Source organism: Dermochelys coriacea, chromosome 18 (assembly GCF_009764565.3).
Source record: "Dermochelys coriacea isolate rDerCor1 chromosome 18, rDerCor1.pri.v4, whole genome shotgun sequence".
NCBI lineage: Eukaryota > Metazoa > Chordata > Testudines > Dermochelyidae > Dermochelys > Dermochelys coriacea.
The window spans coordinates 2,173,788-2,191,564 of NC_050085.1; the positions used below are offsets into that span (position 1 = coordinate 2,173,788).

Here is a 17,777-nt window from a genome sequence, read left to right on the forward strand (position 1 = left end):
CTCCCTGTGCCTGTCCGCAAAGATCGTACAGCCTTGTTGAATGCTGGCTGCCATAATCATGGAGCTCTGGGAAAAATTAAAACTCTGATACAAATCCCTTTCAGGAGAGTAAGCCAATTCCCCCTCCACTCCCCATCCCACTCACTTCTGCCTGAGGCTGAACTCCCAATGGGGGCAAGGGGGGAGGAGAATGATATTCAGCCCATTCTTCCTGGGGTTCCCCCAGTGCTTTACGTGGAGTGAGGAGCTGAAGCCCTACAATGAGGTAAAGTCACAATCGTTATCCCCATTTTACCAATGGTGAAACTGAGGCACAGAGCAGGACAGTGACTTGCCAATAGTTGCGCAGTGAGTCAGTGGGAGAGCTGGGAATGGAACCTAGGAGTCATTGTATCTAGTCCTCTGTTGTAACTACTGGTTCAGTCTCTTCTTGGGTAGGGTGAGAACTTGCAGAGGGTGTGAGTGATGTGGGGAGAAGGGACTAAGCTGATGGATAGAGAACAGAGAAAAGGCTGCAGGAAATGTGTTGGCAGTGCCGGGGGGGCACCTGCTTTGGGGTATTGGTAGGCCTGGCTCTGGCTGGGGTCTGGTCACGGGAGCCCAGAGCTGCTGTGGAGGGGGCTGGGGCGGTAGCCTGCTTGTGACCACTGGTTTGTGCTATTCCTACTGGCTTCCGGGGCTCTTCCTCGCCCACAGCAGGGAACAAACAGGAGCATCATTGGGAGCTGATGGATGGTGCTTTGGAACTGGTGCTTTGGGCACGTGGCATTTGAATGGAGCATGATCTGCTGTCAGTGAGTTAGACCAGTTCCGAGTCCTGAGAGAAGCTGGATCAGTGCTTGTTCAGGCCGGGCATCTCAACGTCTCCACGGAGATGGGACTCCAGATCCCATTCCCCCATCCCTACGGTTTTACATCCTCCCTTCTTTCCCTGGACTGGCTGAGGCCTGGGATTGCTGCTCACTAGCAATTCAGTAGGTGGCTCACCCCTCCCCAATACTCTGGTGTGGACTCCGGAGCGCAGTGCCGCAGGAAATCGCATTGGCGTCTCTGAGTCTGTGCTGATGAGCTCCTGTATGGTACTCAGGGATGCTCTGTTGACACAGCCTGCCATGCAAAAGACAGCCCCAAGTTCTGACTCCTTCTGGCTGTTAAAGATCCCATGGCACTTTCCCCAGGAGCGGTGTGTTTAGTCCAGCTATCCTGGCCAGACTGCAGCTGGGGATAGTTTCTCCCTGCCTCCTTAGATCCCCCTGCAGTTTAAAACAGATACAGGCTCTTCCTTCCTTGCCCCAAACTGTTGCGTAGGGCTACTGGGTGCTGTTAATCAGCTACCACATTCCACCCCGGAGGTGGCTGGATGGGTCAGTGGCACTGGTGTCTCAGCCTCTACCGCTGTGATGACTCCACTAGCCAGGAGCATACGCAGCCATGTGCTGCCTTGCAGTTTCCATGAAAAGAATCTCTTGTTTCTTTTTATTTCAGCAAAGACGAGACACAGGGGGCTGCAAAAGTAGAGGAGTCCCCGATAGAAGTGTAGCTTGTGTTAACGGCAGTGGTAGGAATTGGTGAAGGCTAGTGTGCTTCTGGGACTGGGGCTTTTGCCCGCCTGCGCCAGGAGGGATCGTCCACCTCCGCCAGCCTGGAGCATCATCTACACGTCTCCCCAGGCAGCTGCGGCCACCTGGCTTCTGAGGCCAGCCTGTGAGTACTGAAACGCGAGTGCACATAATGTCTTCCCTTTGCGGGGCCATGACAGGTCCCTCTGCTGCAGCTGCCTTCTGAACCCCTTACCAGGGCTCCGTCCCCTCCCCTCCCATCCCCTCCCCTGGGGCTGTGCAGATCCCCTTGTGCCAGCTGCTTTTCACACTCTCTTGCCTTGGGGCTTCTATTCACACCACTGCCCTGGGGCTGCAACAGGTCCCCTCTGCTGCAGCTGCCTTATCTGAACTCCCCTCCAACCCTGGATTCATGACTTCCACCCAGACCCCATAGCCTGTGGCCACCACAGCTCCTCTCCTATGCCCTGCCTGCAAACCATGCTCCTAACTCCGGGCCCTATCAGTGCTGTTTTCCATGCTCCTTTTCCCCGTGCTACCCAGAGTGCTTCCAAACTCCCTGTGGCTACCCTAGGTTCCCTCTCCCCAGCTGTTGCCCTGTCCTGTGGGGCTGGTTTTCTGCAGTGCTCTTTCTGTTATCCACCTCCCAGTCACTGGGTGAAGACCTGGGAGCAGATCTGTGTCCTTGCCCCCCTGGATGTCTGGGTGAGACATAGGGAGGTGAGATCTCCCATGCCCACCTGTGCCAGGCCTGGGGCAAGTATCCGTGCTATCTGGACTTTGGGGCTTGAATGCTTTTTTATCCAGCGATTCCTATTGGCCCCCTGCTTTAGGAGCATCCTGCCCCCAGTTTGCCCTCTGTGCTCAGCAGAAAGATCAGCCTCTGTCTCTAAGGAGCAATGCTGTCCCCTTGTGATGGGGCAGCTCCCCGCACGGCTAGAGCATGCAGCCTCCAGCCCCAGCATGAGCTCTGCTCTCTGCAGGGGCAGCCACATCTCCCCCCGCACTGCAGCTTGCTCCCCTCCCCCAGGCCTGGCTCTCAGGAGCCCCTTCCCTTGCATCCTGAAGGCTGCCACGAAGAGTGCTGGCCTTGTCCATGGCTGCTGTCTGGGACCATCTCACAGGCAGCGAGGACTCCAGGGCCCCTCCCCTGTGTGTAGGGAGGGGCAGGAGCTGAGCTCATAGATGAGCCACTCGGGAGCCGTGGGTGAGGGACAGCTCAGGTGTCCCTGAACCCAGGAATCCCCTGTGGGCAGTTCCCCATGTGGCTCTCTTCTGTCCTGGCTGTGCCTTCCATGAGGCTAGTGCCCTGCACTGCTCCCACTCTGGGGGATCCTGGGGCAGCCGACAGCCAGCAACCCCAGAAAAAGAACTGCTTGGCCCCAGCTTCGGCCTTTCCATCAGCAGGGCTGTTTCCTTCTGTGCCCGGCTCATCCAGCCCGCTCAGCAGATGCAGGCTGCGGGCGGGAGGATGGCTCGGGATTGGGACTCCAGTTGGGAACGAGGAGGCGAGAGCCAGGGTCCTACAGGGTGCACTGAGGTCTCAGCAATGCTGTGTCTGCCTTGAGAATAGGCAGGGTGAGGAGCTGATCCCTTCATGGATGGAAGCTCGCATGCCTGTCCATGCCTCGCTGTGCATACCTAAGTGTGTGCATGCCTGTGTCTGCTTTGTGTGTGTGCGTGACCCTTCCTGACTCTGAGCGCGTCCCTGTGTGTGTGCATCTCTCTGCCTGTCTCTGCGAGCCTAATTGCCTGGGCTTAGCCCTGCGTGCGTGTCTCCCTGCCTCCCGCTCCCCTGCGCGTGTTGTAGACAGAGGGTGCGTGGCACCGGGCGCTGGCTGTACCAGGCATTTGGGGCTCTCTTGTGGAAAGATGCCGCCTGAGCCCCTCTCTCCTGACTGCCAGTGGCAGGAGTGGCTTTTCAGAGCAGTCAGGTGGCTGGGGTGCCCTGCCTGCGTGGTGCCGCCAGTGGCAGTGCTGGCTGTGGGCGAGAGAAGCCGAGCGGGTGCTGGGAGCTGCAGCATCTCCCGCAGGCCTGGGGGAGATATCTCCTGCAGTGCTTCCCACCCCCTATCATTTCCATTTTAATGGCTTTTTTTGCTGTGTGTCAGCTTCCATTTTTCATATTTAGCTGGAAATATAGAGAGGGAATTAATATATTTTCCATCTGTTTTATTTACCTCTAGACCTCCCCTCCACACACACACACACACACACACACACACACACATCTCCCTCCCCCCCAAATCTAAGCTGAGCCTCAATCTTTTCAGCCTGTGTGGGGAGGGAGGGCAATCCCATCTGTTCCAAATGAAATACTGTAAAATAGAGCTGGGACAGAAATCGATTGCTTGACATTGTTGTTCTGTTTTGATGATTCTTCTCAGCAGGTTTGTAGATCTTCAGACATTACAGGTTTGGCCATCGTAGCAGCAGCATTATTAAAGAGACCCCCCCTTCTGGGGTCAGGCCCATACAGCAACTCTTCTGGAGGGTCTTTCTCTGTTTGCAAAGGCTGTGTCTTCCTTTCTGTGGATTTTTTTTTTAAGTTGCATTTTAATCTTAAAAAGAAAAAAAGCTTCCAGCAACCCCAATGTTTACAACCACCCCTACAATAATAAAAGCCAGTCTATGCAGCCTGGAGCTCACTGGTTACCCCAGGATAACATACTGGTGTGCTCGTTACCAGCTGTCTTGAGAGATCCTGCAAAGCCAAGCCAGTTTTTTGCAGCTTGACTCCTCCGAGCCACCCTACAGAAATAGATCGGTGGAGGTGGGGGAGCAGGTATTGGTGATGGAGACAAGTTTCCATGTCAGGCTTGTGTGGCAGGGATTGTATGGCGGTGGGAGTATGGGAGTATGCAAATCAGAGCTGCTCCTGTAGTGTAAGCCTTTCCGTTCTGACGGGTTGATGATGTCCTCAGACATTCACTCTCTGCCCAAAGGTGATTTTTATTGTGGTTGAAAGTTTGGGCAAAAATGGTTCAGCTGTTTCTGAGTCATGGAAAAATTATACAATTTGATCCTTGTTTTTAAGAGGCTGTAACAATGTTTATTTCTGAACAGTGTTGGCACATCAGCAGGTTGGGATTGAAAAATGAAATTCGACTGGGGGAGAGTTCCTAGGTCTGACTTGGCCTTTCAGAGGTGTGATGAAAATCCATTTTGATTTGGTTCAATTATAAAGCATTGAAAATACACATGACATGTGAGTGGCAATTTTTTAATAACAAGAGTGGTTTGACAGTTGTCTTCTCTTGGCCCTGTGCATTGCAAAGCGGAGTGAATGCTCTTAGGTCTTGGAAGGTGCAGATGGAATAAGACAGCACCATGTGAACGTGTGCTGAATGAAATACAGCTCGTATTTGTATTACTGTGCCACCTAGAGGCAGCAATTGAGATCAAAACCCTGTTGTGCTAGGTGCTGCATAAAGTACATGGCAGTCTTGGCTCCCATGAGTTTATAGTCCATACAGACAAAACAGACAAAGGAGAGAGGAAGGAGTATTATTCCCATTGTGTACATGGGGAATGAAGGCACAAAGCCCTGATTCCGCAAAGAATTTAAACTCATGTCTAAAGCTAAGCCAAAGAGATTGAAGGCTTGGTCCTGTGCTCATTGAACTCACTGGGAAAGCTCCCATTGACTTCAGTGGATCAGGATCAGGGTCTAAGTGACTTTCCCAAGGTCATTCAGTCTGTGGCAGAGCCAGAAATTGTGCCCAGGTGTTTGGAGTCCTAGGCTAGTGCTTTAACCAAGATCGTCCTCTTTTTGAATTGTGCCACGATTCTCAGAATGTAAATGTCCTTAGATGGTGAATGCACATCTTCTGCTAAGCAGAATCATCTGCTGCTCACTCACAAATCCTTCTACACTGTAGACTTCTTTGGGTGGGTGGGATCGGGGCGGGAGGGTCCTTTGAGGGCGGAGATCTAGGAAACTGACTGAATGAAAATCTATTCAGAGGAAGTTAAGATTGTAAAGTGAGGGCTCAGCAGTCAGGAAATGTCATTGTAAAGGTTGTCCCTGCTCTCGTAACTCTGCCCATCGTGGTACAGGCTTTAATTGCATAACCACATGCTGGTAATTCCTCAGGAGCCCTGCACAGGGAATAAGATGGGACATGTAGGGAATGAAGCACAGGGGGCTAGTGGTTCTGTGCCTTATTTTGAGCCAAATTCTATGTGACTATATGGAGTCAAGTTAGTGAAGCTAAATGCTGGTATAACTGGGAGTGCGTTGGGCCCTCCGCAGACAGGGTGAGCAATGTGTTTGGGGTCTGGTGAGGCATTCATCAACTGTGCCATTCGGTGCTCTCCTTCCCTGCTGACCACCGAATGGTGATATTGTCTTTCTGCCTGAAATATGGCATAGACCATTTCAGCTCCTGATACGCCTTTCTGAAAAGTCATGCCCAGGGATTGAAAAATGTATGCCAATGAACCCAAAGGCTGAGGGTATGTCTGCTCTGCAATTGGGGATGTGAATGCAGCATATATAGACATACCCAAGCCAGCTTTCATCTAGCTTGCGGGAGTCCCTATAGAAGTGAAGCTGTGACAGCATGGACTTCAGCATGGGACCCTGGGTACCTTCCCAGGCAGCCAGCCTCTGCTGTCGTGGCTTCACTGCTGTCAGTACCCAGGCTAGCTAGATCAGGTCTGTCTGCATGTGCTGCCTCTGATTGCTGAGTCTGTTAGCCACGGTGAAAAGTACCTGTGAGGCCATGCCCCTGCAATCTAAGGGCAGGTCTTCACTATCCCCCCCCCCCCCCATGAGCGGGTAGTGATCGATCTATCGGGGATCAATTTATCGCATCTCGTCTAGACAAGAACATGCTCCCCCTCGACTCCGGAACTCCAGCTTGTGAGAGGCGGCAGCGGAGTCGACGGGAGAGCGGCAGCGGTCAACTCGTTGCCATCCTCACAGCGAGGTAAGTCGACCTAAGATACGCCGACTTCAGCTGTGCTATTCGCGTAGCTGAAGCTGCATATCTTAGGTCGACCCCCCCCCCCCAGTGTAGACCAGGGCTAAAGGAACAAGGGTCTATCCCACAACTTCTCTTGCATTAGCTGTCCCATCAAAGTAAATGGGGCTAACTCACGTAATTATTTGCTGTAGTGCACAGGTGTTTGCAGAATCGGGCCTTGGGATAGCTCTGCATTGAGCTGTAAGAGTGGCCGTCAGCTCCCTGTTTAATAATTCCTGTTACAAAGCATAACTCCTGGGGGGGGGTTGAACAGTTGGCTGATGTGTTCCCAATACAGGGGATGAGCGATATCACCAATGTGCTGATGAGCTGCAGAGCTGATGGAATCCCTATTTTGCCAAGTCGATTATTTGCTAATAACAGCGCAGTTAGCTGAGTAATATACGAGAGCACTGCTGGGCCATCCTCCTGTCCTGTGTCCCTTGCACCTTTGTTCCTCTTGTGGCTTCACTCCATTCTCTCCTGTGGAGTATCTTCCAGTGGTGTCCTCAGTGTCTTTTCTGCTTTTCCATCTCTCTCCTGCTGCTCCCTTATGGGCCAGTTTCTTAGAGCCCTGACCAGGTGTGCCCGGAGCAGCAAGGCACTGGCTCCTATCATATGGCCACTGGGTACTCTCTACTTGCCCATTGTATATTATGCTGGCTGCCCGTGCCCCCAGGGGGACATTGTGGAAACTGGAGATTGCCAGGGATGTTGGGAAATTGTAACTGGGCTACCTCTCCTTCGGCTACATCTCCTGCCTGGAGCCCAGGAGCAGAGTTGGCATAGGAAAGGCTGTGCAGCCTTTGTGAAACTCAGGATCTGCTCCCTTGTTTCCTTCTCTGTCTTTTCCCTTCTCTACGTTGTACATGTTCCCACTTCCCTTAGCGGAATTTTACTTGCTTGTGTTATGGTTGCACCTAGCGGCCCAGTTGGGATCAGGTCTCATTGCGCTGGATGCTGAACAGAGACGGGGTACACTGGAGTTACCAGACTGGATCAAACCAGGGGTCCACCTAGCCCAGGAGCCTGGCTCTGCGAGTGGCCAGCACCAGCTGCTTCAGAGGGAAGACACATTGCAGTAGCAGCTATGGAGTAACCAGCGTCCAGGGGAAGCTTCCTCCTGACCCCCAGTAGCTCATGCCCCAAGGATGGAGCGTTTGTATCCCTTCCAAAGCATCCTTTAGTATTTATGGTTTTAACTCTGATTGTCCTTTTATCCCTATAAATGTCTAATCCCTTTCTGAATCCTTCTAAGCAACTGACTTGACAATATCTTGTAGCAGTGAGTTCCATGGGCTAATTGTGTGTTTGCAAATACAGGACATGGTCCAAGCCCCACAGCGCTCAAGTTACGACAAGTCAAACAAGTGGGCTAAACAATAGCGGAGCAGAGTGATTATGGTCACTTAGCCCCTGCTAGGGAGCAAGATGAGACCCAGTTCATTTTTTTAAGTCTCTTTTTTTTTTTCCTCCCACGCCCTCTGTTTCTCTGCTGTTCTTCTCCTGTCTGATTTATCCTGCCTGTCTCTCTCTCCCATTCTCATGCCCACTTATGCAGAGGGCTGGGAAATTTTACCAGACACCCAGTAGCAACAGGATTAACCCTGCCACCCTCCTGTTCCAGGCCCTTTTAGCTGTTGTGAGGATAGGGTAGTGGCTTTCTGGTGGCTCAGGACAGGTAGTATAGTGTCTACCTGTCTCTAGTACTCCTTGCACTTCCCAAGCAGAGTGAAACTGACCTGATTTTTGTCAGTTTCACAGCTGCCCAAGCTGCCTGCCCAGTTCTGAATAGTGGCATCGAAACTGCAGCTTTGGTTAGCTTGCACTGAACTGTAACTTGGTAGAGTTCTGAGCAACTGCAGAGGCACTGGTGCTGTCTGTCCAGGGCCATTCTTAGGGGCCCTAGGCCCTTAGGCTGTCCTTGGGGCCCTACGCAGTATTATTAAACTGATGCCCTATGCACCACTGAAGGTGGTCCCCTGCTGACGGCACTGACCCCATCATGTAAAGTGGGCACAGCCACCACCCTGCCTGCGGCTCCCCAGAATCCCCCCCATTGCTGACACACATTAGCGGTGGCTCAAGGTAGACTTCACGCTGTCACATGGGGGCTGCATCTTGCCAAAGCCCATGGGCCTCCTGCAGCCCCTAGCCACTCCTGGCTCACCACAAGCATTTTGACAGGAAGTACCAAGCAGTAATAACAACAACAATAATACAAGTGTGTGTGCGCGTGACAGAGTATGTGTACGTGTGTGTGAGAAAGAGCCAGTACGTGTGACAGATACAGAGTGAGAGACTGTGCGTGTGGGTGTGGGTGTGTGACTGTTGGGGGACTGTGTGACAGTGTGTGTGTTGGGGAGTGTGACACTGTGTGTGTGACAATCTGTGTTGGGGGATTGTGAGAGGCAGAATGCATGTGTGTGTATGTGAGAGACTGTGTGTGTTAGGGAAGTGTGAGAGACGGTGCACTGTCACTTTAAGCCCCCCCTTCTCCCTCCCCCACTCGGCCCAGCTCTTTCCACCCCCACTCACAGGAAAGTTTTTCTCCTCCTGTCCTGGCCCTGGGCCGTCCCCACCGGAGACCAAGCGGGGTAGGCAGGGTCCAGGGAGGGACTCTGCTTTGGCAGCAGTGGGCCGTGCTGCCGTGCCGCTCTGGGCTCCCTGGGGCTGGGGCAGCAGAGCCAGAGGCTGGAGCCCTCAGCTGGCCGGCTGAGGAGCGAGTGAAGGGGGCGTTGGGGTGGGGAGGAAAGAAGCCTGCCAACCCAGTGCGGGGGAAGGGCTGGAGAAGAAAGGAGTCCAGCCACGGCCAGTGAGGGGAATGATGCCCCAAATTTTCCGGCGCCCTATGCAGCTGTGTATGCCTAAGGATGGCCCTGTATCTGTGTCATAAATATAAAGGGAAGGGTAAACACCTTTAACATCCCTCCTGACCATAGGAAAAACCCTTTCACCTGTAAAGGGTTAAGAAGCTAGGATAACCTCACTGGCACCTGACCAAAATGACCAGTGAGGAGACAAGATACTTGCATAGCTGGAGGGGGGAGAAACAAAGGGTCTAGGTCTGTCTGTGTGATGCTTTTGCCAGGAACAGAACAGGGATGGAGTCTTAGAACTTAGTAAGTATCTAGCTAGAGATGCGTCAGATTCTGTTTTGTTGAAATGGCTGATAAAATAAGCTGTGCTGAATGGAATGGATATTCCTGGTTTTGTGTCTTTTTGTAACTTAAGGTTTTGCCTAGAGGGATTCTCTATGTTTTGAATCTGGTACCTACCCTGTAAGGTATTTACCGTCCTGATTTCACAGAGGTGATTCTTTTACTTTTTCTTCAATTAAAATTCTTCTTTTAAGAACCTGATTGCTTTTTCATTGTTCTTAAGATCCAAGGGTTTGGGTCTGTGTTCACCTATGCAAATTGGTGAGGAGTTTTATCAAGCCTTCCCAGGAAAGGGGTGTAGGGTTTGGGAGGATTTTGGGGGGAAAGACACTTCCAAGTGGACTCTTTCCCTGTTTCAGAGTAGCAGCCGTGTTAGTCTGTATTCGCAAAAAGAAAAGGAGTACCGGTGGCACCTTAGAGACTAACAAATTTATTAGAGCATAAGCTTTCGTGAGCTACAGCTCACTTCATCGGATGCATTACTAACAAATTTATTAGAGCATAAGCTTTCGTGAGCTACAGCTCACTTCATCGGATTTCATCGAATGCATCCGATGAAGTGAGCTGTAGCTCACGAAAGCTTATGCTCTAATAAATTTGTTAGTCTCTAAGGTGCCACCGGTACTCCTTTTCTCTTTCCCTGTTATATATTTGTTAGACGCTTAATGGTGGCAGCAATAAAGTCCAATGGCAAAATGTAAAATAGTTTGTACCTTGGGGAAGTTTTAACCTAAGCTGGTAAAAATAAGCTTAGGGTGGTTTTCATGCAGGTCCCCACATATCTACCCTAGAGTTCAGAGTGAGGAAGTAACCTTGACATGGTGGCAGAGCGGTGGGATTAACTTGAAATCATTTTGAGATCGATTGGAGATTTTTTTGAAGAAGAAGCACAGATTTTAAAAAAGGACATTTTTTTTTCCCTTTGGGCTGCTGGAAAGCAGGTTTTCAGCTGAATGCAGTTAGAGATTTTTTTTTTTCCCTCTGCTTGAGGGCCAGAGCAGAGACAAAAGGGAGTTGTCTTTTGTGAGCTGGAGTTTTCTCTACCTAAAGGCAGGGTAGTTAACCTCCTGCAGGGAAATTCAGAAGTCTTCACAGACCTGAAGTTGTTTTTTTACCTGAGAGCAACTAGAGGGGTTTTCTGTCTATTTGCCTGGAGACAAAGGTGTTAGGGTTTTTTTTTTTTTTTTTTTAAAGGATTTTTCTGTAGACTGACAATCATTATCAGAGAACATGGGTATCCGGTTACAGCACAACTTATTTTTGTTTTGACAAGCCAAGTTTTTTGTTTGTTTGTTTGTTTTAGTTCTAACTCTCTGGTGTAAAGTTAGTTAAAAACAGAGAGGCAAACATGACAGAGCCCAAAGCAGAAACAGCCAAAGAGGCTGCCACAGGAGAGCTATGGAGGCAAAGGAAGAAGAAATGGAGGAAAAGAAAAAAGCCCAAGAGGCTGTCACAGGAGAGCTATGGAGGCAAAGGAAAAAGAAATGGAGGAAAAGGAAAAAGAGAGGAAGCATGCACTGGAGATGGAGAAGGCAAAGGCTGAGCTGAATCTACTGGATACCCTAACCATCCTTCCCCAACAATCCACAAATGGGAGCGACTATGTCCACAGTATGATGAATCCAGTGATATCGCTAAATATTTTCTCACCTTTGAGAGACTGTGCACTCTCCATAAAATTCCTGAAGCTCACAAGATGACCACATTGGTCGCAAAATTAACTGGAAGAGCACTGGACATATTCAATAAGATGCCTATTGATGAGGCTTCTGACTATAATAAGTTCAAGGATTTGGTTTTAAAGCAATTTCAAATTACATGTGAAATGTACAGAGTAAAATTTCGAACCCTTAAGAGAGGGCCTGGACTAAATAATGTGGCTTTTCTAAACCAGATGAAGGATCTGTTAGATAAATGGGCCCAAGGAAGGGGTGTCACTAGCTTTAACGGAATGTGATTTGGTAGCTCAGGAGCAATTACTGAATATGTCCAAGGAGGAAATAAAACAGTGTTTATGGGATAAGGAAATGGACTCAGCAGAAAGTCTTGCTTCTTATGCTGATCGATACGAGCAGTCCCAAACTGCCAGAGGGGGGGGGCAAGCTGGAACAAAACAGGTGGAGGGAGGAGAGAGGAACAACCCTGGTCACAGTTGGAGTGTATACCAGCGGGGACACCCTCAGACCACACCCTACTACCGGAGGCAGCCCAACTACACACCAAGGAATACTCCAGACACCTTATCGTCCTGCCACACCGTTCTCCAGCAACCCACCTCGCCACAGTGATCCATCAGCTGGACAATGTTTTAAATGTGACGAGCCGGGGCATGTGAAGGCCAACTGCCCCAAGAATCCCAACAGATACAGATTCATTGCACTGGAATCACACCAAAGGTCCTCAGGCCCAGATACCTCCCAGATACCCTTGGAGTAGAGGAAAACTGTGAGTGTGGGTGGGAAGAAGATCACCGCATGGAGGGACACCGGAGCACAAGTGTCGGCTATCCATGCTTCCTTAGTGGACCCAAATTTAATTGACCCAGAGATTCAAGTGACAATTCAACCCTTCAAGTCCAACTCTTTCAATTTGCCTACAGCCAGTTGCCTGTCCAGTACAAGGGCTGGTCAGGAACGTGGACTTTTGCAGTCTATGATGATTATCCCATGCTGTTGGGGGAAGACTTGGCCAATCATGTGAAGTTAGCCAAGAGGGTGGGAATGGTCACCCGCAGCCAGGCTATACAAGCCATCATGCCCAGCTCTGTTCCGGAAACTTCTACCGGGACCTGGTCAGAGGTGATGGACCCGGACCCCAGGCCAATGTCTGCAACAGCAGTAGTGGATCCTGTCCCAGAGACCCAGACAGAGCCAGTCCCAGAACCGGAACCGGCGGAACAACCAGCACCAGACCCATTGCCAGCACTGAATCCAGTACTTGCAACCCCAACACCAGAGGACCCCAGCGAACCTGAACTGGCAGCAGCCAATAACCCTACACCAGAGGCTCAGCCGAAGCCAGAACCCCAACACAGTGCACAAGCAGAGAGCAGTTCACAGTCAACGGAAACAGCCCCATCCCCTACATCGCTTCCAGAGGGACCAATCCTAGGTCCACAATCCAATGAGGAACTGATGTTTCCAGCATCAAGGGAACAGTTCCAGACTGAACAGGAAGCAAATGAAAGCCTCCAGAGAGCTTGGACGGCCCCACCGCCTTTCAGCTCTTCTAATCGATCCAGGTTTGTTGTAAAAAGAGGACTTTTATACAAGGAAACTCTTTCTGGTGGACACCAGGAAGACTGGCATCCTCAGAGACAGTTGGTAGTTCCAACTAAGTACCGGGTCAAGCTCTTGAGCTTAGCCCACTATCATCCTAGTGGCCATGCTGGGGTGAACAGGACCAAAGACCGGTTGGGGAGGTCATTCCACTGGGAGGAAATGGGCAAGGATGTTTCTATCTATGTCTGGTCTTGTGAGGTATGCCAAAGAGTGGAAAAACCCCAAGAACAGGTCAAAGCCCCCCTCCAGCCACTTCCCATCATTAAAGTTCCATTTCAGCAAGTAGCTGTGGATATCCTGGGTCCTATTCCAAAAAAGATACCCAGAGGGAAGCAGTACATACTGATTTTCCTGGATTTTGCCACCCGATGGCCGGAAGCAGTAGTTCTAAGCAACACCAGGGCTAAAAGTGTGCCAGGCACTAGCAGACATTTTTGCCAGGGTAGAGTGGCCCTCCGACATCCTCACAGATGCAGGAACTAATTTTCTGGCAGGAACTATGGAAAGCCTTTGGGAAGCTCATGGGGTAAATCACTTGGTTGCCACTCCTTACCACCATCAAACAAATGGCCTGGTGGAGAAGTTTAATGGAACTTTGTGGGCCATGATACGTAAATTCGTAAATGAGCACTCCAATGATTGGGACCTAGTGTTGCAGCCGTTGCTCTTTGCCTACAAAGCTGTACCACATCCCAGTTTAGGGTTTTCACCATTTGAACTTGTATATGGCCGCAAGGTTAAGGGGCCATTACAGTTGGTGAAGCAGCAATGGGAGGGGTTTACACCTTCTCCAGGAACTAACGTTCTGGACTTTGTAACCAACCTACAAAACACCCTCCGAACCTCTTTAGCCCTTGCTAAAGAAAACCTACAGGATGCTCAAAAAGAGCAAAAAGCCTGGTATAATAAACATGCCAGAGAGTGTTCCTTCAAAGTAGGGGACCAGGTCATGGTTTTAAAGGTGCTCCAGGCCCATAAAATGGAAGCGTTGTGAGAAGGGCCATTCACAGTCCAGGAGTGCCTGGGAGCTGTTAATTATCTCAGAGCCTTCCCCACCTCCAACCGAAAGCCTAAGGTGTACCATATTAATTCTCTAAAGCTCTTTTATCCAAAGAATTAAAGGTTTGTCAGTTTACAGCCCAGGAAAAAGATGACGCTAAGTGGCCTGAAGGTGTCTACTACGAAGGGAAAAGTGCTGGTGGCGTGGAAGAGGTAAACCTCTCCATGACCCTTGGGCGTATGCAGCGACAACAGATCAAGGAACTGTGCACTAGCTATGCGCTGACGTTCTCAGCCACCCCAGGACTGACTGAACGGGCATACCACTCCATTGACACAGGTAATGCTCACCCAATTAAAGTCCAGCCTTACCGGGTGTCTCCTCAAGCTAATACTGCTATAGAATGGGAAATCCTGGATATGTTACAGATGAGTGTAATCCACCCCTCTGGCAGTGCATGGGCATCTCCAGTGGTTCTAGTCCCTAAACCAGATGGGGAAATACGTTTTTGCGTGGACTACTGTAAGCTAAATGCTGTAGCTCGCCCAGACAACTATCCAATGCCATGCACAGATGAACTATTAAAGAAACTGGGACAGGCCCAATTCATCTCTACCTTGGACTTAGCCAAGGGGTACTGGCAGGTACCGCTAGATGAATCCACCAAGGAAAGGTCAGCCTTCACCAAACATGTCGGGCTGTATGAATTTAATGTGCTCCCTTTCGGGCTGCGGAATGCACCCGCCACCTTCCAAAGACTTGTAGATGGTTTCCTAGCGGGATTGGGAGAATATGCCGTCGCCTACCTTAATGATGTGGCCATATTTTCGAATTCCTGGGCAGAACACCTGGAACATCTACAAAATGTCTTCAAGCGCATAAAGGAGGCAGGACTAACTGTTAAGGCTAAGAAGTGTCAAATAGGCCTAAACAGAGTGATTTACCTTGAACACCAGGTGGGTCAAGGAACTATCAACCCCTTACAGGCCAAAGTGGATGCTATCCAAAAGTGGCCTGTCCCAAATTCAAAGAAACAGGTCCAATCCTTCTTAGGCTTGGCCGGATATTATAGGCGATTTGTACCGCAATACAGCCAAATCTGACACTGACAGATCTAACTAAAAAAAACCAGCCAAATGCAGTTCAGTGGACCGAAAAGTGTCAAAAGGCCTTTAACCAGCTTAAAGTGACACTCATGTCTAACCCTGTGCTAAGGGCCCAAACTTTAACAAACCGTTCCTAGTAACCACAAATGAATGTGTCCAAGCGTGGTGTGGGAGCAGTTTTAATGCAGCAAGGACCGGATCAAGAATTCCACCCTGTAGTGTTTCTTAGCAAGAAGCTGTCTGAGAGGGAAAGCAACTGGTCAGTCAGTGAAAAAGAATGTTACACCATTGTCTATGCTCTGGAAAAGCTATGCCCATATGTTTGGGGACGGCGTTTCCACCTGCAAACCGACCATGCTGTGCTACAGTGGCTTCATACCGCCACGGGAAATAACAAAAAAATTATTCAGTGGAGTTTAGCTCTCCAAGATTTTGATTTCATCAACACATCTCAGAAGCTTCTAACGAAGTGGCTAATGCACATATGTGAAAGTTTCCCAAAATCAACTGGGAAAATCATCCTTGAGATGTGAAAAATATTGTTAGTCTTTATATACTTGGTGCATGTGCCTTATTAACTCTGTTTTCTCCTAAAGCTCCAGGAAAAAATCACAGCCAGCATTTCACCCTATCTGTGATATGGGGGGCGTGTCATAAATATAAAGGGAAGGGTAAACACCTTTAAAATCCCTCCTGGCCAGAGGAAAAACCCTTTCACCTGTAAAGGATTAAGAAGCTAAGACAACCTCGCTGGCACCTGACCAAAATGACCAGTGAGGAGACAAGATACTTTCAAAGCTGGAGGGGGAGAGAAACAAAGGTTCTCTCTGTCTGTGTGATGCTTTTGCCAGGAACAGAACAGGAATGGAGTCTTAGAACTTAGTAAATAATCTAGCTAGAGATGCGTTAGATTCTGTTTTGTTGAAATGGCTGATAAAATAAGCTGTGCTGAATGGAATGGATATTCCTGTTTTTGTGTCTTTTTGTAACTTAAGGTTTTGCCTAGAGGGATTCTCTATGTTTTTAATCTGGTACCTACCCTGTAAGGTATTTACCGTCCTGATTTTACAGAGGTGATTCTTTTACTTTTTCTTCAATTAAAATTCTTCTTTTAAGAACCTGATTGCTTTTTCATTGTTCTTAAGATCCAAGGGTTTGGGTCTGTGTTCACCTATGCAAATTGGTGAGGATTTTTATCAAGCCTTCCCCAGGAAAGGGGGTGTAGGATTTGGGAGGATTTTGGGGTGAAAGCCGTTTCCAAGTGGGCTCTTTCCCTGTTATATATTTGTTAGACGCTTAATGGTGACAGCAATAAAGTCCAATGGCAAAATGTAAAATAGTTTGTACCTTGGGGAATTTTTAACATAAGCTGGTAAAAATAAGCTTAGGGGGTTTTTCATGCAGGTCCCCACATCTGTACCCTAAAATTCAAAGTGGAGAAGGAACCTTAACAATCTGTTTGCAGATTCAGGCAGACATGGCTGGATTGGTTGTATTTGGTTCAAATTTGGTAGATTTTCTTCACAACCACAAAGAGTAATTTTGGTAATGGAATCTGAAGTTCTGCAGCAGTTTATCTTATTGCCTGGGAAAATTTCTGACTCAGTATGTCTAAGCATCTGAAAACACTGTGTGTATGTATTGGGGGGTGTTTGTCTTAGTAATTTTTAGCTGTTGCCTGGCCAACAAGCAAACATTACAGTTATAATGAGTAGGCCTGGTGCTGTGATCCTGGTCTGAAAGCAACTCCTATTGCACTGTTGAGAATCACTTGATAAGCTCAGGCCCACTAGGGCAAATACACTGGTGTCAGCTCAGAGTAGCGCCATTAAAATCAGAGCCAGGATCTGGCCCAGAAAGACTGATTCCCTCTTGTGGGGCCCGATACCTGCTGCCCCCGGTGGCCATGGGGGGAAGTTGAGCAGACCCTGCAGACATGCATTCAGCAGTGTGTGAAGCAGCGCACAGGGCTTGGTACGGGCTCTGCACTCAGGATTGCAGGGCTGGGCCCACACGTTGCCAGCTTTGCAGATGTTCTTAGTGTTAGGAAAAGTGCCTCTGAAGCCCTGAGCAACCACAGCTGCTACTGGCTTCTGCGATAGAAGCTCAGGACTGTTGATATTTCAGCAGTAGCAGGGCTGGACCCTTGGGCTCCGGTGTGTCATAGAATATCAGGGTAGGAAGGGACTTCAGGAGGTCATCTAGTCCAACCCCCTGCTCAAAGGGGGACCAGTCCCCAGTTTTTACTCCAGATCCCTAAATGGCCCCCTCAAGGATTGAACTCACAACCCTGGGTTTAGTAGGCCAATGCTCAAACCACTGAGCTATCCCTCCCTCACTCTGTGGGTGCTTAGCAGTTCCAGGACTGAGTGCATAAAGCAAAAGGAAGGGCATAATCTGGGGCAGAGTGTTTACAGCTGCAGACTGCCCCCGAGGTGTGTAGGGATGGTGAGGTCCTGTGGTGCCAGGTAGTTGGACTGTGGTCTAGCCCTGAGTGGCTGGGATGTGAGAGTGCCTAGAACTGCTCTTTCCTGGAGGAGTCAAGTTTGGCTCTTTGGTGGATCTTTGCTGGCTGGTTCAGATGGGGCTGGAGGTGGGGTGTCAGGTGAGGTGAGCCCCTCCAGCTCCATGATGGCGCAAGCACCAATGATGGAGGAGGCTGATTTAAGGCAGCCCAAAGGGGATGTAACAGGGGTAAGC

The 17,777-nt window shown here is 49.7% G+C and overlaps 1 protein-coding gene across 19 annotated transcripts in view; it reads left to right on the forward strand.

Annotated features, from left to right (window-relative positions):
- Positions 1–17,777, forward strand: part of ZNF362 (zinc finger protein 362) — a 57,457-nt gene that overhangs the window by 6,817 nt on the left and 32,863 nt on the right. For 7 of the 19 annotated variants that reach the window (XM_043500093.1, XM_043500090.1, XM_043500088.1 and 4 more), the window contains one exon: positions 1,486–1,704. The exons of 11 other annotated variants lie outside the window; for them this stretch is intronic. The gene's annotated coding sequence lies outside the window, so the exon portion shown is untranslated. Of the gene's footprint in view, positions 1–396; positions 440–1,485; positions 1,705–17,777 lie in introns of those variants that run through there. One more of the 19 variants, XM_043500089.1, reaches the window with a different exon arrangement.